The sequence below is a fragment of the Pinus tabuliformis genome, chromosome 2_1 (assembly GCF_031772625.1).
Source record: "Pinus tabuliformis cultivar Carrire ecotype Pingquan chromosome 2_1, CPIR1, whole genome shotgun sequence".
In the NCBI taxonomy this organism is placed as follows: domain Eukaryota; kingdom Viridiplantae; phylum Streptophyta; class Pinopsida; order Pinales; family Pinaceae; genus Pinus; species Pinus tabuliformis.
This window is the reverse complement of record NC_142299.1, coordinates 618804570-618829087: the sequence shown is the minus strand read 5'-3', so window position 1 is coordinate 618829087 and position 24518 is coordinate 618804570. Positions and strand designations below refer to the sequence as shown.

Genomic DNA, 24518 nt, shown 5'->3' with positions numbered 1-24518 from the left:
AAAGCTTCCTAACATATGATAGATCATTTTCACAATAGCTTGGAGTTTGATGTTAGATGGAGGAGAGCCGTTGATAAGGTGGTGCAAAACAATGGTAGAGTCACCAATGATAATGAGATATTGAATATTTCTCTTCATAGCCATAGAGAGACCTTGCAAAAGTGTGTAGGATTCTACTTGGTTGTTTGTGGCGATTCCTAAACCCTAAGAAGGCATATACCCATTGATCCTTGGGGTGATAGATCCTCCCCCCCGCTCTTGCCACCCCTTAAGGTAAGTCAAGTTATATTGTTATATTTATACATTATAAATGGTATTTAATATATTTAATGAATTTGATAAGTAATATAGATACTATTTTTATATAGATTGAATCTTTATATATTAAAAATATGAATTATTTAAAATCATAATAATTTTATGTGTTTATATATGTTCAAACTTAATGGTGAATTTTATCAAAGATATTAATATGACAAATTTTATTGAATTTCATTGTTGTTGAATTCAACATGAACATGAACCAAGTGACTTGGGATACAACTCACATAATAGGTGTTAGAGAAGGAAATTTGTATAGTTTGCAGGGTGAACTTGTTCGGGCTTTGGTGTGCATAACAATGACAACTTGTGAGAATTGTGGCACAAGAGAATGGGGTACTTGCATCACAGGGCGTTTCCTATTTTGAGGGAGATAGTCATGGGTATTCTAAAGTTCAGTGATGAGCAACATGGTGTATGTAGAGGGTGCATGCTTGGAAAGCATGCGAAGGTTGCTTGCATAGGTCTAAGGGGATTCAACACCTCCTACATTTGGATGTTGGTGGATTGATGCCAACAATGTCAATGAGAGGTAGTACATATTCTGTTTTCTTTATTTATGATTCGTCTTGCAAGGCTTAGGTCTACTTCTTGAAGACTAAGGATGAGTTCTTTAGTAGGTTTTAGGAGTTCAAAGCTCTTGTTCAAAACCACATAGGGAAGAATATCAGAGTCTTGAGTTTGAACAATGGGGGAGAGTATACCTCCAAGGACTTTGAGGGCTTTTGCAAGAAAGTAGGAATCAAGAAAGAGGTGACAGTTCCGTACAACCCACAACAAAACGGGGTTGCAGGCGAAATAATCAATTCATCATAAGGCTTGCTAAGGCCATGATACATGACCAAGGCTAGCCGGTGTTTCTTTGGGTTGTGGCATTCCATACAATAGTCTATATCAAGAACTAGTCTCCTCACGAGATCTTGGAGGACATGACACTGTAGGAAGTATTCATTGGTATGAAGCCAGAGGTTAGTCATTTTTGCATCTTTGGTTGTCTAGTTTATATCCATGTACTAGTAGAGAAGAAGACTAAGTTGAAGCCCTCTAGCAAAAGGATTTGTTTGCGAGTTATAATGAGATTTCAAAGGCTTTTAGGGTCTATTTCAAAGGAGAGGAAGATAATAATGAGCTAGGATGTAAAGTTTGAAGAAGACTTTGCAACTAAGAAACCCCATGAGCCTATTCCAGTGACTAAGGATGAGGAGTAGGAAGCTTTGAAGGTTGAGCTAGGTTCCCTAGTGATATCTAGGGAAGTACAATAGCCTTTAGTTGAAGAGGGAAAAACATGAACCCCTTCTATTCGGAGACATTGATGGTTAAATCAGACATTAAGGGATGCTCAGGAGCATGTTGAGACTCCTAGGAGCACTTTTAGAATGAGTAGGCCTTTGATTAACTTTTCAAACTAAATGGCATTGATGAGCGACATTCTAGATTTTGAGCCTATTGTTGATGTTATTAGCTCAGACAGGTGCTTTTGCACAGGCTTGGTGTCTTAGCATGTAGAAGATGTCACATTGCCTCTTTCGGTGCTTATTTGAGAGGAGCAAGTGTTATTATGATTTTTTTCCTAAGTTCAATTTAGGAAAAATAAATAAATTAATTCAATTCATTAATGTTGGCTATTAGGCTAAGTTTTTAAGGATATATAATTTAATTATTGAAGTGTTTTAAATCTAATCTCTATCATTGATATAAGTATTGGAATTCAGTAGCCATGGTCGATATTTTCATCAAGAAACAAAAAGAAAATTTAAATTTGAATTTATGCCTCCACAAGTGTCAAGTCGACACTCTCCTAGATCAAGTTGACCTACCCAAGGGACACGTCTATTCGTATGGATGAACAACTTTTTATTGAGCCTATTCGCTCTCCTTCAAGGCAGATTTCACATCATCTGATCTGAGGCATTTGCGAGCTATCGAAGGCAAAATTTCTCTATGGAAAGATACGAGTTCTGTGGCACATTCTTTTGTGGTATGCAAACTTCTTTGTGGCACATTCCTCCGTGGTATGCGAGCTTCTCTGTGGCACATTCTTCTATGGTGTGCGAGCTTCTTTATGGCACATTCCTCTGTGGTATGTGAGCTTGTTTGTGGTGCATTCTTCTGTGGTATGTGAGCTTCTCTATGGCACATTCCTTTGTGGCCTGCGACAGTGAAGCACGACCCTTGTAAGACTCTTGAAGACTCGTGAGTCTTCATGAGTCGAATGCCAAAACGAGTCTAGAGGCCAAGCCCCTCTTATAAGACTCGGACCCTCCAAGACTCGTCCAAATTCTTCAAGACCCGTGATCCGTATAAGACCCTCATTAGATCCTTATCGGACTTGTGGAGGATCAATGTAGACCGAAATTTGATTTTGATAAATGGAGGGAAGGAAATACTTTATAAGCACCTCCCTCCCTCTCATTTCTCATTCACTTGTCATTTGACTCATTTATCATTCACTATGTTGACTGAAGGAGTTGAGTGATTCCATTGCACAATGAGGTTGAAGGAGGCTAAAGGAGGCTTCATCATACCCAACTTCATCACAACTAGGTAGGCTTCATGAAGTTTGATTATTTGTTTCAATTATTTGTTTTGTTTTCATTTCAATTCTTTTTGTTTCACTTTCAAATTTTTTGATTCAGTTTCAATTTTTTTTAGGCCCTATGGATGAGTTTTTCGGTTGCACAGGGCCTATGCGTGGTTGAGAAATTCAGCCATAGGGCCAAAAAGGTTTGTCATCGATTACAAAATTTAAATCTAGAGCAAAATTTAATATTGTTTTTTTTCTTCGAGATTTGATGCCATCGAAGTGTAGCAGAAAGCCTCGTGATTCGGCATGGGCACATTGTGTTCGAGTCATTCCTGGCAATGACCACCAAGAAGTCAAGTGCAATTATTGCAATGCCACAATGTATGTGGGCATAAATAGGTTGAAACACTACCTAGCTAGAATTCCTAGGAATGGTGTTGAACTTTGTGATCATTGCCCTTTAGAAGTCACTGCTGAAATGGAAACTTCTTTGGATGCCATTAGAGAACAAAATTTTAAGAGGGCAAGAATGAAAGTTGAGGTTTTTGGAGATTGGGATAGGTAGATCTTCATCTCAGATAGCACCACCAGATCATAGTGCAGGTAACTCCTCTTCAATTGATGTGGCAAACAAGAGTATAGCCTCTCCTTTCTTCCTTACTTGTACAACTCTAGGATCTCAACCAGCCTTGGATATTTTTAATGAAAAAAGAGGAAGGAGGCAAATATGGCAGTGAGGAGGTTTTGGTACCATAGTAGTCTTTCATTCAACTATGCAAGTCTTATATTTATCAGCCCATGGTGGATGCCATTGCAAGTGCTAGCCCTGGATACAGAGCCCCATCGTATAATGCTCACAAGGGGAAAGAGCTAGATGAGGAGCCCGAGTGTGTCAAGGAACAATTGGAGAGCATTAAAAGCTTATGGAATTTTAGAGGTTGCACACTTATGTTTGATGGGTAGATAGATCAGAGGGGCAAAACAATGATAAATTTTGTTGTAGCTTGCCCTAAAGGAACCATGTTCCTAAGATCCATTGATGCATTTGCACATGTAAACGATGTACATTTGATTTTTACATTGTTGGTTGAGGTTGTGGAGGAAGTTGGGGTTGCAAATGATGTCCAAGTTGTTGGACACCTAATCTGCTAAGGGTTATGGTGTGGAATGTGAAAGGTCATTGGAGTCCAAGAGACCACTTGGTACATGAAAACCAAGGGTCATAACAATGTATTATAAATGTATATCTTGTGAATAGTAAATGCAACTCACGTTCTTATCTCCTTTCCATTCCATATGTGTTGTTTAACATGGTATTAGAGCGAGCGTTCTCTTGCCCTACTCCAATTTGAGCCACTGTTTTGTTTTCTTGTGGCCTTTTTCTGTGTGTCTATCATCGAACCTGGGCGTTGTCCATACTCTTCCAAAATCTGTACCAGTCAGAGCATAGGACCTAAATTTGGCTCTTTGCCCCCGCTAAATCCTGACCTCTCTGTGGTTGTCAGTAATATCTGCTTTTCTGATTCTGGCTCAACGATTTGGGTTCGTTCTACCCATGTGTGCTAGTCTTCCCAAAGCTGTCTTCTATTCCAGCGTGCGTTACTTACGCCTAGACCTGTACCACGACATTTTTCGCTGCCTCTCTTCTATCGCTATGACCTTTGCCTATTGCTTATTCACATCTTTGTACAAATCTCTGTGTACGTCGACTGTTATTTTGCTTCGACTATAGAGTCATTCTTTGATAAATAATATTCAAATTACCATCTGCCTTTTAGAGATTCTACGACTTTCTCGCATTGTTCTAGAACATGTTGCAACAATTGTCTATGAAATTGAACCCATTCCCTCCTGCACTCTTGCCTTATAGTCTTCGACCAAAATTAATTTGGAGGTCAACTTGAAAGTGGCGGACCTTACATGATGTAAAGTAGAATGGTGCAGCTAGAGTGAAGAGGTTCATGCAAGGAAGAGAATCAATATTCAAAAGAATTACCAGTGTTATTATTGTTGTACAATGAGCATGTTAATGAGTCGAGCAAGTGCTAATCGTTGAGTTGAATCCTTTGCCTATTGTTTACTCACATCTCTGTACAAATCTTTGTGTACATCGGATGTTATTTTGCTTTGTCTATGGAGTCATTCTGATAGATAATATTCAAATTACTATCTGCCTTTAAAGATTCTACGACTTTCTCGCATTATTCCAGAATGTGTTGCAACTTGCAACACTTGTCTATGAAATTGAACCCACTCACTCCTGCACTTTTGCCTTATCATCTTAGACCAAAATTAATTTGGCGGCTAGCTTGAAAATGGCGGATCCTACGTGATGTAAAGTAGAATGGTGCCGCTAGAGTGAATAGGTTCATGCAAGGAAGAGAATCAATATTCAAAAGAATGACCGATGTTATTATTGTTGTTCAACAAGCGTGTTAAAGAGTCGAGCAAGTGCTAATTGCTGAGTTGAATCCTGTGCATTAATCGAAGTTTTTAAGATTGTACAGAGATTGTCAATCGGTATTTTAAGCCACCAAAGATTGCTTCATGGATGTTGATTGCTCGCAATAAATCCAAAGGTTGATTTCTTTGCTTTGAAGTTTTTTGGCCCCTGCTAAAACCTTCCATTCCGGGATTTTGAGGCATAGAAAGCACGATGTGCTCTTATGCTTCATATTCTGTTTGATGTTTATAAATGTCGTCTATAAAGCTCCGTGCGCTGTTTTTGATGAGTGTTTCTCTGTATTTTCCAACTCATGTCCACTGCTCCTCCATGAAAACTAGTCAACATTGTATCTTTGCTGGACTCCACGTGATTGAGCCCACTCCTAATCGAGGCACCATCTCTAGATTTTTTTCCTTACGCTGACTCTGTGTCGCACTTTGTTTGCGTTGAAGGAAGTTCACTTTGATAAAGAACTTTTTGAGAGCTGCACTATTCACTAATATCACTATCCTATTCACCGATAAAGACAGTTGACAACCCTAGTTGCAACAACCACAAAATCTATTCTAGCCACAATATTTGAAGAAAGAGTTCTTTTAGCGTTGCTAAGTCTAGGTTGACCAACTTATATACAAGCTGGTAAAATTAAAGATGTTGTTTAAGATTGAGTGGGGACGGTTGAAATTCTAGTTGGAACGCGAGAAGATAGAACCTCCACGCAGTTTCTATACTGTCTAATGTGAGCTTTCTTTTCCACTACAATGACACTTGCTCGCATGCTTGGAATAACTCTTGGTTGAATAGATTGAATCCATTATATGATCGTTGCATTATATTGGTATGACTTGATTCATGTCAAGTTTGTTGCGTTGTATAATACGTTGATAAGATCCCTTCATGGTTCCGACATCGTTAAGCTAGGTCAAATAGTGGAGTTGTCAATAGGCATAAGATTTGTAGTGTTGATTGAACTTAGAGGGAAAGGTTATTCGATTGGAGAAATGGCCCTAGCAGTCCCGGGTAGAAAGGCATACAAAAAGATTACATTGAATGAAGGAATACTCAAACCACTTCTTGGTTTGGTTCAAAGATCTTTTGGATGGTTGGCATACATTTTGTAGTAATAATGTTGTTAGGATACATTTTGTATGTTTGATATTGTCAAATTATATGATCGCATATCGTGGAAGTGTTTGAAAAGCTTATACCTCTCATTTACTAAGTTTTGAAATGGCTCAAATTGGCGAAATATTAAAGCTATTGAATACTCTGATAATTTCCACTATTGACAGCACAGTAAAAGTCCACAAGAACGCCCTCTTTGATATTAAATTTTGCCAACAAAATACACAAGGGAAGATAGAGTTTTTGCAACTTCAATCATAGTTACAACGAGATGAGTTACAACAACATAGTCATCTTTCTGAACTTGTTTTTGTCTAGAACAATCCTCTCTTTGAGATTGAGACAAACTCCCACCAACAACAATAAATTAAACTTGAGGTTCATTCAGATCAAGTGCCAATTTCAAGAGCAGTTTTGTATAAACATGCAGAAGTTCAGGTTGCACTTCCCAAGCCCATCATTAGACTTGGGAAGAGATTCTCAACAACAAAAACATAGCAGGTCTTGGATTTGAAAAGGAGGTGTCCTTTCATACCCAATACTACTCTAAGACTATTCATTTTCATACTGCTGGGTTTCTTCATGGTGATCCATCTTCACCTATTCCTGCTCCTCCATAACAAATTTGCAAATGCCAACATTGTGACGGAGTTGGCCATGTGGAAGATCATTGTTTTGATCATCATCCATGCGAGCTTTGTGGTTAGCATAATCATCATTTAAACAAATGCTTCAGAAACAAGCCTCCTGCAAGAACAAAGATTCACCTTGGATGGATCGCTTCTTAGCAATGGGCTTCAACAACCAAGAAGATATTCTGATCATATCATAGAATTTGTTCTTGAATATTAAAAAGTCTTGTAGTTGAGTTTTCTTCATCTTCGACTTATATCTAATGGGGGGGGAATTGATGGTCATCTACAAGCTTCACAGATACATCAAGCAAACCTGAGGCACAACCTGAGCCTACAGTTAGAACCATACCCAGATTCAAAGTTGTAGCTAGACACATAGAAGCCCATGAGCATGCCTTTGGTTGGTGGCCTTCCTTAAACCACCGCAGGTTGAGACCTCCCTTTTTAGGTTAAGGTTCTCCCTTTTTTCCGCAAGTTGAAGACCTCCCTTTTCCAAGTTGATGGTATCCCTTTTTGAAGCTTTAGGGACACTTTATCTAGCAAAAGATTTAAGCTTCTTGCCAGATTTGGAAGAGTTACGGGAACTGCACAAAGCGTTCCAGGTTGAGACCCAAAGGTCTCCCTTTTCACAAAAATTGGGAGCACTTCCTCTAGTAGAAGACTTCAACTTCTAGCTAGATTTGGAAGAGTTCCAGGAACTGCACTAAGCGTTCCAATGTTGGTGGTCATCCTTAAACCATCACTGGTTGAGACCTCAAGTTCTCCCACCTTATGCCATCTTTTCAGAAAGCACATTCAGCCATTGGTTGCCACTTTTGTATTACAACTCTCTTCTTGGACTCATATATACCCCTTCGGATTAAAGGGGGGAATGTTGGACACCTAATCCGCTAAGGGTTATGGTGTGGAATGTGAAATGTCATTGGAGTCCAAGAGGGCACTTGGTATATGAAGACCAAGGGTCATAACAATGTATTATAAATGTATATCTTGTGAATAGTAAATGCAACTCGCATTCTTATCTCCTTTCCATTCCATGTGTGTTGTTTAACACAAGTAATCACGGACAACACAACAAATTATGTGGCAGTTGGAAGGTTGTTTTGTGCCAAATATCCCACCATTTTTTGGACTTCGTGCGCTGCCCATTGCGTAGACTTGATACAGAGGACATTGGGAAGTTGGAGTTGGTGCAAGATGTTGTGCAAGAGTGCAAACAAATTACCAAGTATATTTATAACTATGCTTGGGTGTTGAACCTTATGAGAGAATTCATAGAGGGTGAGCTTAGTTGCCCAACTATCACAAGGTTTGCTACGAATTTTCTTTCCCTCCAATGCCTTGTACAAGTACCAAGCTTTGAGAAGAATGTTTTGTAGCTAGCAATGGATATTTTGTGTTAGGATATTTCGACACATAGGAAATAGTTAAGTATAACTTGGTCTAGTGTAGAGTTAGGTAAAATGTGTTTTTTTACTATGTACTTTTGTAACTTACAATCCAACGGTCACGATATGTTCTACACATGAAGTGATTCGACATTTCATTCTCTCCTCGGTATTACCGACACTTGATCTGTGGCTTAGCACCTGATTGGTCCATGATCTCTATTTAAAGAGCATGGAGGGTCATTTGTAGGGTGACTGTTCATAAGAGAAGCTTATGTAAATTTTCTTTCTTTTATTAATAAATTTCCTGAAGTGGCCACGTTGGCTCGGGCCGTGGACTGTTTCCCTCTTTGAGGGTTTTAACGACGTCAAGAATACTGGTGTATTGATCTGTGATCTGTTTATGAGTGGTGTCCTTTGGTGTTCTATCTGAGGAACTTACTCTGTAAATTCCTACATGGTATCAGAGCTATTTGAGGGCCGCATCCGTTGGTGATCCAAATCCGGTACAATTGCATCCGACTGTCATTTCTTAGATCTACTATTTCTGACTGCTTTCGGGCCGAGAGGACTGCTCGTTAGGAGCATCTGTTCCAGTGAGGAATCCCTTTCGTTTTATGCGAAAAGGTTTCCGATAGCCCTAGCTACGTCATTTTTAAGATCTGGAGGTATACAATCTTAATTTGCAGTTTTAGTTATTCATCTATCTGTTTATTTCGGTTTATTTAGCACTCTGTTTTTTATTACCGGATCTATACCTTTCATTTCTGTGTATGCTCTTTGCCCCGCGACTTTGTGCAATCTGGCAAATTAGAAACAGAAAGGAAGAATTTTTCTCATTTGTATGCTCTTTTCCACCGCGCTTTAGTGTGATCTCGGAAAATCAGAAACATTGGGAAAAATATATAGTTTCCGGGGAAGCTAACTTCAAGCCGTAAGGTTTCGTTTTTTTTTGCATGTCCGTGTTGGGTTGTGTGATTTTTGTTTTGTATGAAAAAAGAGTTTTTTCAAGTAAGCACGCACCCCAAAGCTTCAGTGACTAAGAAAAAAACCCCCTTCCTCTTTTCCAAAAATTACTAACCTTTTAAACTAGCTCACTTGGTCCAAAGTTACTTTATGATAATAGAGGTCTTGGGTTCAAGTCTTTCTTTTTGTTGAGTTACTTTTTGAAAAAGTACATGTAACTTATGATTTAAAGTTACTTTATTTAAAAGTGTTCTCACCCATTATAAAAAGTGAGTCACTTATAATTCTAAAGTCTCTTTATCTTTCATTTAAGTTACAATTTAGTGAGTAGCTCATAAAGTACCATTGTAAAAGTGACTTTCACTTATTTATAAAAGTGGGTCCATATTTTTTTTTTTTTTAAAGTGAGCTAATTAGATTAAGTTTGGAAAGAGAGGGATTTTGTTTTTTAAATATAACATTATCATTCATTTCCGCACATTCACGCACTTCGTCGACATCTTCAACAATTTTTTTTCAAAAAGCCATAACTTCTTCATCCGGAAGCCGTTTTTTTTTGAATCAGCGTAATTTTTCGAGATCTTTCCATTGGAACACTTAGTTTCAACATCTACAACTTCAGTTTTTGTTAAAATGGAAAGTCCATGCCAAGTTATTCTTGACAGCACCAACTACTTCCAATGGTGGTCCTACATTGTGGATTTACTTAGAAGTAAAGGTCTTTACAGAATAGCCTTAGGCCAAGAAACTAAACCTAAAGATGAAGATAAGGCAGCCAAATGGGAAAATAGGCAAGATCAAGCATGTGGGTTGATAGGGATGTATATTTCTCCAGACCTTAGATTCCATATCGCAGAACTTGATACCCCTAATGAAGCAATGAAACAACTTACTAAAGTTTTTGGAATTAAAAATGAAATTAGAGCCCATCAACTTGAAAATGAGTTGCTTACATTGGACCCCAATAATTTTTCTTCCATTGAAGATTTTTTGTCCAAGTTCAAGACCCTTAGACTTATATTGGAAGGTGTTAAGGTTAAGAAAGAAGATGGCAGCGTTATCTATTCTATTCTTACTAAGTAGGGACCAGCTTACTCTGTGTTCGTTTCCACCTTCCATTCTACTAGAGAAGCCTTTATTTCTCAAGGACAAGACTTCAAGTCCCGCTCTTTTGATACCTTTCGTGATTCTTTAATAAGAGAATAAGAAAAAATCTTACATCTTGGTCTTCTTAATCTTGGAAACTCTTCTAAGAAAGCCTTAGCCGCCCAGCAACAACCAAATTCAAAGAATCCTAAGAAGCAGTATCCTAAAAAGAATGGTCCTAAACCAAACAACGGTCCTAAGCAATTTCAGTCTCAAAATGAAAAATCATTTCAACAAAATGATAAGGCAAATAAAAACAAAGGGAAGAAGACTTATAGACATTACCGCTTTTGTAATTGAGATGGCCACTTAGAATCCAAATGCTTTAAGAAGATGGAAGCCTTGGAAGCAGTAATGAAGAAGCATAACATCCATTTGGAGCACTCTTCAACTTCAACTTCATCTTCAGGAATAGCACTTTTTGCATGTGGTTGTCAAGTATCAAAGCCATGTTTTCTTCTTTAAATGATTGTAACACCAAAAATATATATGTTGGTGATGAGAGATCTCTTAGTGTTGTAGGGACTGGGACTGTTCATCTAGACAATGGTCAACTTAATGATGTATTATGTGTTCCAACCTTATCCTGCAACCTTCTATCTATATATCAGATAACTCATTCAGGTGAAGTTAAAACCGTTGAATTTTCACCTCACGATGTTGTAATTAAGGACCTAAGAGATCTTAAACAAATTTTAGCTACTAGCATTGCTGATGATTCTACAAAGTTGTATAAGTTTAACAATTTTGGGTCATCAACTCTTCCCTCGATATTTGTTGCTCATAATGATAAAGTGAGCAAACTTTGGCATGAGTGATTTGGTCACTTAAACTATCGCTCCCTTCAAAATCTATGTAAAGAAAATATGGTGACAGGTCTTCCTATGGTATCTTACAGAGATGGTGTTTGTTCCGGATGTGTACTCAGAAAACATCATTGGGATAGTTTTGAAAAATGTGCCTCTTGGCACGCCTCAACCCCTTTACAGCTTGTGCATAGTGATTTATGTGGTCCACTTCCAGTTGTTTCATTCTCTGGCTACAAGTATTTCTTAACTTTCATTGATGATTTCTCCAGATGCACTTGGGTATACTTAAAACTCAAGAGTGAAGTATTTAACATGTTATTGGCCTTTAAGGCCTTTGTTGAAAAACAATCTGGATATCAAATTCTTAAGCTAAGATCTGATAATGGCGGAGAATATGTTAACAACAAATTTATCAACTTTTGCACTGAGAATGGAATTCAAATGCAACATACTGTTTCATATACTCCACAACAAAATGGTGTAGTTGAAAGAAAGAATCGCACCTTAAAGGAAATGGCTAATTGTATGCTTTAATCTAAAGGACTTAGTCTTAATTTTTGGGCAGAAGCAATTAACTGTGCAAATTACATAGTAAATGGCACTCCCACTAAGGTTTTAAAGAATATCACTCCAGAAGAAGCATGGAGCCTCAATTAAACCAGATGTAAGTCACTTTCCTGTTTTTGGAAGTGAAGCGTGGGCCCATATTCCAGATGATAAACATAAAGCTTTAGAACTTAAGAGTGAAAAATGTATTTTTGTTGGATGTTTTGAAGATGTCAAAGGATATAGACTTATTCCACTTAAGTCCAAAAATGTTATCATTAGAAGAGATGTAAAGTTCGCTGAAAATATATCGGCCTACGAGCCTAGTTTGGTGGACGGGCCATCTCTCTCTATCCCTTCTACTTCTGAAAATATTTCTTCTTCAGATGATGACAGCGAGGATGACAATCCTCCCCCACCTTCTTAGGATCCTCCTTCAGCTCCTCAGCGTCCAAAATGGGTCCGTGCTACTCGGGATGCAGCAGGTGCTCTTGCAGGTGATCCTACAGATCAACGACGTACACGTTCTCAGTTTGATAGAGCCTCTTCTTTACTGGCTCAAGCTTCAGAGAACTATGATCCTAACACCTTTGCAGAAGCTTCAGGGCATCCAGATTGGGATGCAACTATGAATGAAGAATATCGTTCATTATTGGAAAATGATACATGGGATCTTGTTCCTCTTCCAAAGGGACGAAAACTTGTTAGATGCAAATGGGTTTACAGAATCAAGTATGGACCAGATGGAAAAGTTGACAAACATAAAGCTCGTCTTGTTGCTAAGGGTTTTTCACAAGTTAAAGGCATTGACTATACTGAAACCTTCTCCCCTGTTGCCAAAATGAACTCTATCGCCTTGTTCTTTCCCTTGCTGCCTCCTTCAAATGGGAAGTCCATCAGATGGATGTTAAATCTGCATTCTTGCATGGGGACTTGCATGAAGAAATTTATATGGAACAACCTACTGGCTTTATACAAACAGACTCTAGCCTTGTATGTCAGCTTAAAAAATCCCTTTATGGTCTCAAGCAAGCCCCTCGGGCTTGGTATGCCAAAATGGATAGCTTTCTTTTAGATACTGGGTTTTCTAGGTGTCATTCTGACAATACTGTCTACACCAAGAAAGTGGGTAAGTCTCTTATCATTCTTGTTCTTTATGTTGATGATCTTATCCTTACTGGTAGTGATCCCAACCTTATAAACCATGTGAAGTCCAGCCTTAAAAAGAAGTTTGAAATGATAGACTTAGGGCACTTGCATTATTTTCTTGGTCTTCAAGTCTTGCAATCCAAGGAAGGTATTTCTCTTTCCCAGTCCAGGTATGCCTGTGATCTTCTACGCCACTTTCACATGGAAGACCGTAAGCAAGCCCCTTCTCCCTTTCAGTTTGGAGCCAAACTTTCAGTCACTTGTACTTCCCCTGAAGTTGATGCTACCTTATACCGTTAGCTTGTAGGAAAACTTTTGTATCTGACCCATACCTGTTCTGACCTTTCCTTTGTTGTTGGCCTTATTGCTCAGTTTATGCAAAACCCACATGAAAGTCGTTGGAAAGCAGCTAAAAGAATACTTCGTTATGTTCGAGGTACAGTTCAGTTTGGGATTCATTACAGTGCAGAAGCATCTCCTTTATTGGTTGGTTTCACTGATTTCGATTGGGTTGGTGACCCTGATGATTGGAAGTCTACTGCAGGTTATGTTTTCACTCTTGGTTTTGGACCTATTACATGGGCTTGCAAGAAACAAAGTGCCATTTCTCTTTCTTCAGCAAAAGCAGAGTATCGTGAAGCCGTAGAAGCTAGTAAGGGAGCTCTGTGGCTTCGTTAGATCCTATCAGAGTTTGGTTTTCAGCAGCAGCATCCGACTACACTTTGGTGTGATAATCAAAGTGCCATTCAACTATACAAAGATCCAGTCCAACATCAGCGCAACAAACACATTGAACTACACATGCACTTCATCAGAAAGCTCATTCATGACCATGTTCTTAAAGTGCAATATTGTTCAACCGATGATCGAGTTGCAGACATCTTTACAAAGGCTCTCACAGAGGCAAAGTTTACTAAACTTCGATTTATGGTTGGAGTTTAGGAAATTGTCACTAAGGGGCGATATGCCCTAGTGCCTCCTTCCTTCTCCTATTGTGTCATATTTGTACATCCTTCAATCCTATCCCAAGTTGTTCTTAAGGGAGGATGTTAGGATATTCCAACACATATGAAATAGTTAAGTATAACTTGGTCTAGTGTAGAGTTAGGTAAAGTGTGTTTCTTTACTATGTACTTTTGTAACTTACAATCCAATGGGCACGATATGTTCTAGACATGAAGTGATCCGACGATTCATTCTCTCCTCGGTATTACTGACACTTGATCCGTGGCTTAACTCCCGATTGGTCCATGATCTCTATTTAAAGAGCATGGAGGGTCATTTGTAGGGTGACCGCTGTTTTGGGAAGTTTTAGTGTCTACAGATAAACACTTAAACCCCTAGACTAGTAGCTAAGTCTAGAACAACAGTGCAAAGCATTCTCTACTTTTTCTATGACCAATAGATTAAATAAGAGGTAAAGAAGCCTACCTGTAGTTTTCACTTACTCCTTATCTCCCTTGATCAATTCTGTCGCTCCTTTCCGTACTTAATCCGCTTGAAAAGTACCTGCACACAGACAAAAGACAAAAACCGATCAAAGTATATGATAATGATCTATTGATTAAACATAGAATGGAATCAAGTTCATAATACACATATGAAAGCATCAATGGACAATACAAACATATGGAAAAAGCTTTGAACACTTTATTAGTAAAAGGAGGGGTTACAACCCAACTTGCTTGATGCAGTATCACTCCTCCAGTTCAATCCCATCCTCTCCTCATAACAAGCAAAACATTTTGACATCATTACAATACTTGAAATCAACTCAAGTCTCATACTAACAACATCTCCCTATAATTCAATGATTTCTAGCCCCTGATCACTTAGATGAGTGGTCTTTTTATAGGTGAATGAAGGAAGTTATGCCATAAATGGTGATAATGAATGCCCTCCCAAACTTAGGATTTAGTTCCATGGAGGAAGGGATAAAGAGATTGATGTTCCTTAACTCCCTACCTCCTCCAAATTCGAGCTCAAAGGAGTAGATTAACTTGGGAAACTTCTAGATGCATCCAATGGATAAGAATATTCCCAAACCCCAATGCAATTTCGCTCAAACTCGCCCATCGCAGGCCAAAGGGGACTCAAGTGCGCTGCATAGCACCCTAACAGTGTATGGATTGCATTGATCTGTAGGTTGGGGTTGATGTGCCCAAATGGATCTATAACAGTTGCCCCCTAAAGCATGAAGTTGTAAATATATATGTTGAGTGAAATGCTTTATCATGTGGAGAGGAGGTTTCGAAGCTGAAGGTGACCTGCATATATCATGATAATTTGATTTTTTCTCATGAACTTGCTGAGGGAAGGCATACCCATGCTCATCTTATAAATTTTCATTACATGTACAAATATAGTCGTCTACAGATATAGACCCGTGAATGGATGGCCATGAATGTAAGGCCATTGTAGATTTGATTTAGTACTCCTGAAAATATCGCAGTCTGAATGGATGAAACTAGATCTGGGGTCTTCAATCTTGTTCAATCTTTCGCTCAAGTACAAGTCTAACCATGTGAATAGATGATTTGAAGTCGAACATGGGAAGACATCGTCTAATTACCAGCCAATGATGTAAGCCGTTAACAGATGCGAGAGGAATCACTGATAATGATAATGACCCTCAAGGTACTACAGTACATTTCACATGGTGTGAATAAATGATTTGATGTCGAACACCATACAAAGTCTTTCGGTCGAAGGCCAGTGATGTCAACCTATCACCGGAAGCGAGAAACTTGCCATTGATGTATGCAAGCTTCAAGGTACTGAAGGGGTGTTTCTAAGTCAACTTCTTGGATAATGTGCTGATGTCGACAAGAAGCGACTCATCGCAGGAGGGCCTTGATGTATCCCACATCAACGACATGAAACGAGGTAAATGATTTTGGAGATGAAAATTGACTAACGACAAAAGGTTCAGGAATGGCGATCATGAAAATGAAGGTTTACGGTATTGCAAAGGATGAAGTTTGAACTGAATGACTTCTCTTGAACATATCAGCAACACTGAATGAATTGGCAGCATTAACCCAAAACCAAAGTAATGGATGGTGTGATAGACCATAGGTATGATAACCATCAAGCAGATAACCGAACCCAAATAGTTTGAATGAATTGGCAGCAATGACCCAACACAAAAGTGATGGATGGTATGATAGACCATGAGTATGATAACTGTCAAGCAGATAACCCAACCCAAATAGTCACGGAGATGAAGCGAAAGTGTCATGTTCAAGAGCGACTTGCTGACCATAAAGCGTTCTCCCCTTTTTCCCATTTTCCCTAGTCATTGCTGACCATAAAGTGTTCTCCCCTTTTTCCCATTTTCCCTAGTCATTGCTGACCAGTACCTCTTTATTTTTATCAAGCTCGAGGAGGATAACATATGCTGTTTATATAATTCCACCCTTCAGGTGAATCCATCGCTATTTGATGCTTTAACGAGTCTAGCGAAGGTGAAACTCGGTCTTGTCTAGATGGACAAGTTTGTCGCTATTTGATGTTTTTAACGAGTTTAATGACAAAGATAACTCGGTCCTTTTCATGTTTAGAGAGTTTGAAAAGGAATGAAAAGGAAACTCCAAAAGTTCTTTTTCGTAGATTAATCTCTCAAGTCCGAAAAAGCGTAAAATGATACAAAAGAGATATCTTTTCCAATCCGTTAACGAGCTGGAAAGGACAAGCGCTCAACAATATTTTCATGTTTAGAGAGTCTGAAAAGAGCTTAAAGAGGACTCCATTTTGAGGAATGAGTGGTGTCTAGGGTAGCAACTGGTTCCGGTAATGTTGGAACTTCTCAAAACATGTTGATTTATGTGAAGAGGCTGGCTAATAAGACCACTCATTGCAACTGTTCCTCAAAAAGGGTAAAACAACCAAGTGATAGCATATGGTCGGCCAAAAGGATGGTGACGATGGGATGAAAACAACCAAGTGAAAGCATATGATCGGCCAACAGGATGGCGGCGATGGGATGAAAACAATCAAGGCTCATCTGACGAAAAGGCTGATAAAATGGCAATCACGAGGGTTAAAAATGGAAATGGGTTCTTTTTAACAAAAGCTTGAACCATGGGGAACTATGCTTGGATTCAGTTTCATGTTTACACAAGCTTGAAACGAAAAACTATGCTTGGATCCAGTTTCATTTTTAGATAATCTCGAAATGAAAAACTATGCTTGAAATTGGTTTACATGCCCCTAGCATGATGAAAGGGAGAGTCTCCTGTAACCAGATGGAATTTGCTGCGGTGAAGCAAGACGGTTATCCAACACTTTTTTGGCTTTGTCCAGATAAGGACAAAGGTGAATGGGGTGATTCCCTTCACATAACCTACAGGGAAACTTAACTTTACCACTAGGTGCATGCCCCCCAAGCTTCATTACATTCACCTAAGTAGACTATTCATGGCTATCAGGTGGATGGAATGAAGGTTCGTTTGCGAGATCAAGTGAAAGACTCGACTGGGATTTTACAAGATCTAATCAAAGACTTGACTTGGAACTTTTCTCCAGGGGACCTTGTTTCTTTTTTTAATGAGCTTGACTCAAGACAAGGAACTTTGCTCAGGTTCCTTGTTTCATTTTTTAACGAGCTTGACACAAGACAAGGAACTATGCTCATGGGAGCTGTTTCATTTTTTAACGAGGTTGACATAAGACTAGGAACTATCCTCATAGACCCTTGTTTCATTTTTTTAATGAGGTTGACACAAGACAAGGAACTGTCCTCCAATCATTCGATCACAACTCATAAGTGGTCATGAAGTAGAGATCTGGTTCCAATGCCCCCAGTACATGATGTACAACATCATTGAATTGATCGTCAGTTGATGTAGGTATGGAACAGGTTGCCACATAATTAACTCGTGGCGGGGATGATACCATTGGTACAAAAGGACCACTTAGGGAAGATGGTTGACTGGAAGCCATATTTGGACCGAGAAATGAAAGCTGGTCAACGGTGACAATTTTGCCTTCATGCGGGAAACAAATCACTTGAAAGAGTGTTGAAACAATAGCTCCCATGTCATAAACATAGTCGCGCCCTAGAAGTAAATTGTAATCTAATGGGCCTAGGACTACCATCACGTTCAGATAAACGATTTTTCCTCCCAAAGTAATAGGTAACTGAGGGAGGATCCCTAATGGTCGACTGGTTCCTCTGTTAAAAGCCAACAGATTTTGGGTAACTGGCACAAGCGGCGTCGAACTGAGCGCTTGCCAAGCAGTTGAGGAGAGGATGGTCATTGATGGACCTTCATCTATAATAGTGCCAGATACAATCATATTACAAACTTGTACTATGATCTGGAAAGGCACATAAGAAGGAAGACAAATTCTTGCCAGTCGATTCCAATCAAAGGGAGTGACTAGACTACTTGGAGGGGGTACCGTAGAAATGGGAGAATTAACCCCTTGAGTTATGAGAACGGGAGGATTTTCCTCCTGTCTTGATGGAATAGGAGGACTGCCCCCAAGCTCATTAGAATCTGAAGAAACAAAAAGAACCTGAGTGGTATCATATTCACTCTCTTCGGGAAAGGTACGATTTGCTGAAGGTGAAATTGGGTCAATTGTTACCTCGACCTGTTGATTTGGGTCAGGTATAGACTCATAGGATTCACTTTTAGAGAGTGGTTTTGACCAACTATTGATTTTGGTCAGTCAATTCATCAACTAGTGAAAGATTTAGGGAGAGTTTCCTGTAACCAGATGGAAGTCGCTGCGGTGAAGCAAGACGGTTATCCAACACTTTTTTGGCTTCATCCAGATAGGGACAAAGGTGAATGAGGTGATTCCCTTCACATAACCTACAGGGAAACTTAAATTTACCATTTTTTCCATGAACTTTACTATCACTAGTTGATGGTGTGTCACTAGCATGATCTCTAAAAGTTGATGACACAAGATGATGTGAATGAGAAGACCATTCTTTTAAGATCTGAGGAATATCAGGACAATTTCGAAGAAGATGGTCTCCCGCACAAAGTTTGCATGGATATCAAACTTTGTGAGGCTTGATGGACGGTTTCTCATTAGATGTTGCATTCAAAGCAATAGTTGCTTTGTTGCCCCTCTGCTGAATTTTCTTCTTCTTCTTCTTCTTAGCCACCTGGTTACTAGTACCAATACTTTCACCAGGCAAAGAGGAAGAAGGGGAGGAAGAAACAAGCGAGGAAGAAGGAAAATGGTCAACTTTAGGATCAACTGGAGGTTGATTTTGTCCAGTTGGAGGTGTACTCGATTGCGGAGAAATCACGACATTTTGGACCAAGGAGGTTGAAAACAACCATACTGACAAGCCAATGGTAAGTTTCGGTAGGGATAATGTAGCCATATATGGAACACCAATATTTCCAAAAGGAGGAAAAGGACTAGGATTCCCATCAAAAGGAATTCCATGATCGGTGGACTCTGGATTTGTCGCCATATGCTTCAACCTAAGATCAACTAAGGAGAGAGCGTGGAGGATGTTATCCGCGGTCAATTAATTTTATTTTAATCAAAGTCACATAACAAAACAAAAGAGGGATAATCTAGGCAAAAGGTTTACCAAGTAACTGTGAACTGCAGAATACCTCCCGGCGAACCGAGAAGTACGGGCAGAGAATCTCCTCGAATGCTGTGTTCGGTGTATCACAGTGTATAAGGCGGCGACTTGAAAGTACATAGAGGCCCAATCCGTATAAGCGTTGTCTAATGCAAAACCGCACAGTGAGAGCATTCCCATATACTTTACGTACTATAACACCGCCCTATATACTCGAAGGTACGTGGACGAGCTACGATATACTCACGTACGTGGAATGAGGTATCACACTTGGGATGTATTGCAGACAATTTAGTGACAACTGCTTTGTTTTACGACGCCAGAACACGTCTCTAGCCTAGACCTCTAAATGTTTTTCGTTAGGTGACAATGCTCCATTAGGTAAATTCAGATAAATTTTAAGTTGATCTTCTTTAGAATTTGCCTTTCAAGGTTCACCATGTGATGTATGTTTGCAATTCCTAAAATGCAACTAATATGATAAGCATTCTTTCCATTCAATTTAACAATGAAAATCCTTAGCTAGTAGGGATAGAGCAATCAGATCTTTGACAAAGAGCAAAGAGCACATCTAATGCAATTTCCCTAGCTATTCCATTCAAGCATTCACAAACTTTAATATGCACAATGCATGTATTTCTTTTCGATTTCCCTTAATGTGAATGAACAAAAAGGAAAACTAATGCACAATCGATCAATAAACTCTTTTCATAAAAATGACGATTTTGTGACAATTTCTTTTCAAGGAAAGGAAGACTTTACAACACTTTCGTTTTCAAAGAAATGAGGAATTACGACACTTTCAACGAAAAGACTAATCATATGCACACATCAATCAATCGATCTTTCATGAATGAAGACTTTACGACAATTCAATTTTTGAAGGAAAAGACGATTTTACAACACTTTCTTTCGACAAAGATCAATCAACCAAAACACTAACTTTCGACTATAGATTGAAAATGACAAAGTAAATACATAAGAAACATTTATCAATCCTAGTCTAAGTAGGGCCAGCTAAGGAGATGAAAACCTATTTTCTAAGACATGACATCCATTTACAATCAGCAAACAAGCAATCAGAAGAATTTTGGCAAAAAATTTAATTCCAAGGGTGGGAATCTGACCCTAGGAAGATCAGCGCAGGCCAAAGAGGGAGTAACTGCGCTGCAGTGCACTGTCTCTAACTGGAGGGTGCATTGCAGCGCACTGTCTCTAAGGCTAGCCTGCGCTGATTCCTGTGAGGCCACTCAAGAGTCATCTAACCTCAAATTTTGACCAAAATTCAATGCAAAAGGCTGAATTACAACAAGTAAAGTATGTCAAGGTGTCTTAAGAGGCTGATAAGCTACTAAGATGGATGATCGTTCCCCAGTGGAGTCGCCAATTTGTTTTGGGAAGTTTTAGTGTCTACGGATAAACGCTTAAACCCTTAGACTAGTAGTTAAGTCTAGAACAACAGTGCAAAACATTCTCTACTTTTTCTATGACCAATAGATTAAATAAGAGGTAAAGAAGCCTACCTGTAGCTTTCGCTTACTCCTTATCTCCCTTGACCAATTCTGTCGCTCCTTTCTGTACTTAATCCGCTTGAAAAGTACCTGCACACAGACAGAAGGCAAAAACTGATCAAAGCATATGATAATGATCTATTGATTAAACATAGAATGGAATCAAGTTCATAATACACATATGAAAGCATCAATGGACAATACAAACATATGGAAAAAGCTTTGAACACTTTATTAGTAAAAGGAAGAGTTACAACCCAACTTGCTTGATTCAATATCACTCCTCTACTTCAATCCCATCCTCTCCTCATAACAAGCAAAACATTTTGACATTGTTACAATACTTGAAACCAACTCAAGTCTCATACTGACAACATCTCCCTATAATTCAATGATTTCGAGTCCCTGATCACTTAGATGAGTGGTATTTTTATAGGTGAATAAAGGAAGTTATGCCATAAATGGTGATAAAGGGATTGATGTTCCTTAACTCCCTACCTCATCCAAATTCGAGCTCAAAGGAGTAGATAAACTTGGGAAACTTCTAGATGCATCCAATGGATAAGAATATTCCCAAACCCCAATGCAATTTCGCTCAAATTCGCCTAGCGCAGGCCAAAGAGGGCTCAAGTGCGCTACATAACACCCTAATAGTGTATGGATTGCATTGCAGTGCACCCTAATGAAGGCTTGCCTGCGCTGATCTTCTTAGAGGCAATTTTTGGATGATTTCAGCCATGGAACTTCTTGGGAAGCTAGGCATTCTGATGGTTGACTTCTTTAGGGCATGTAACAACTGAATTAGGGTTTGATGGGCCCTAATAGTACTGATCTGTAGGTTGGGGTTGATGTGCCTAAATGGATCTGTAACAACCGTTTATGAGAGAAGGTTATGTAAATTTTCTTTCTTTTATTAATAAATTGCCTTAAGTGGCCGTGTTAGCTCAGGCAGTGGATTGTTTCCCTCTTTGAGGGTTTTAACCACGTCAAGAATATTGGTGTATTGATTTGTGATCTGTTTGTGAGCGGTGTCCTTTGGTGTTCTATCTGAGGAACTTACCCTGTAAATTCCTACGTTTTGGAAAGATAGCACAAAACTAGAAGCATTGGTTGTGAAAGCATCTCCCCTAGGTGATAGTTTATGGGAGAATCACTGAGATTGTCAGCTTTCATTGAACCCCTTGTGAAAGTCTTGAGATTGATGGATGGAGACAAACTTGCAATGGGATATATTTATGAGGGCATGGATAGGCTCAAAGAGGTTATCGAGATTTTGTACAAGGGAGATGAATTTAAATTTTTCCCTTTATGGGAAATTATTGATTCTAGGTGGGACATGCAGCTGCATTCACCATTGCATGCAATGAGAGCATATCTCAATCCAAGCTTATTCTATAATTAGGGGTTTAACATTAAAAAAGATCCCGATGTGATGAGAGGTGTCATGATATGCATTGAGAATATGTTCCCAGATCAAGATATTTGGGACAAATCAATATGCAATGAGATATGTACAAGGCATGTTTGGATTCAACTCAAGACAACCTCTCAAGGACAAGCAAATGCCTTGTAAGTGCAAATTGTGAGAACTTAGCTTGTAATTTTGGTAGTTCTCTTTTATATGTTTGGCATGTGAAAGTTTCTTTTATCACAACAACTAGAAATTATTTTTCTAACTGTTAATTTATTTAACAATTTATCTACTGTGTGCTACGACAAATATCAAATAATTCACTGTGATTTTCACAAATAAACTTTGCGGAAGATAATAACGCTAGAAACCGAGAAATATTCTAGGACACACATAAAAATTGACACAATTATTTTTGGACAAATGTCCCCGGAAAAACCCAATGCGGGAGAACCGATGCAGCAGCTGAGGGTTTTTATTATTATGCAGCAGTGAAATTTTGAGTACAATCTATGCATGCCCAACTGTCAATCCAAACAACAAGAATCTGACATAAATAATTAGAGAGAAATTCTCTCAATCCACAAGCAATCCCGACACTGGCTTCTCTAGAAAATGGTTGTCCAAACCCCTGCGTAGGTCCTCTGCGCAGTTCCAGCGTTGCCTCTCACATGTGTGGCTTAGTTTCGACCTTTGAGCAAGATGTCTTGCCTATCTCTTCTGGTGGAAGTGATCTTCAGCCCTCTGGAAGTTGAATCGACTTCCTCCTCAGCTAAATCGAACTACTTTGCTTCAGCTATTGCACATTCCTTGCGCTACTTCTGGGTGGACTACTTCTATCACTTGCTGTTGCCTCTCTGGATTTGGAAAACTTCCTCTGGTTCACTATCCCTACTCCACATTGTTTTTGCTTTGATCTATGGCTTTTTGGCAACTGCTGCTGCTCTCTGGAAATAGATCTGCCAAGGAAACCGAACTCCGCAACTGTATCTGGTGTATTCTCCAAGTTCCCATCGACTTCTTATAATCCTCTGTTGGAGCACCAACGACCAAGATTAGAACTTAATCAAGGGCCCAGATTAATTCCGTGTTGATCCGTGTTAGTTTCTAGAGAATTCTCACCTTGAATTAATTAATTATGATTAATTAACTAGTTTTCCTAAGTTTAGACTTAGGAAACATTAAAAAAAAGGTTAATAATCTAATTAAGCCATCTCTAGGTGGAATTTTCAGAAATGTTTTTTCGGTTATGGAGATCTCATTATTCTAGCCTCTCCACCAAGTTTCGTGACTAGAATACATCCGATGCTACAAAAACTAACACTCCCTCTTAGCGAGGATTGTATTCTAGTGCTGCACACCATGCTACAACAATCTGTCTCTGTATCATTCTTTGTCACGCTGTTGATGTCTGGCCATACTGCCCACCAACCACTGCGCAACTCTGATGTTGCATCTGTGCTGCTGCTGACCCTACTATACTGCTGCGAACACTGCATTTGCACTGCAACTCCCTCTCATTTGTTGTTGCTGCAACTGCAACCACTGCAACTGAGAAGCATCTGAAATACTGAATCAATTGTGTTCAGTATGATGCATCTGTCTCTCGAGTCTCTGACTGCTACTAGCATTTGCACTGTCACTAAAGAATCTGTGATGCTGCTGACTTTGCGATTGTCCTCCTCAACATATGAATGCCACTAGTCTGCAACTATCACTCTGAATCTGACTGAATCACTGACACTGATCCATCCTGCTACTGAATACTGTGGGCCCTTGTAGCAAGGTAATGATCCATGAGAAGGACACCTAAGTGGACCTTGCCCATCTCTGTAGCTCTCTGGGTTACAACTCCAAGTCACCCCACCTCACTCTTGGAGGTATGGCTGCCATCATCACGAAGTCTTCCTCTAACCTGGAGGACAACTTGTCGATAACTGACACTGCCTGTTGGTCCTGCTTCTCTTGCTTGTCCT

The 24518-nt window shown here is 39.2% G+C and overlaps 1 protein-coding gene across 1 annotated transcript in view; it reads left to right on the top strand.

Moving 5' to 3' along the window:
- LOC149202037 (uncharacterized) overlaps positions 1-24518 on the top strand; it is a 94976-nt gene that overhangs the window by 39700 nt on the left and 30758 nt on the right. The window lies entirely within an intron of this gene.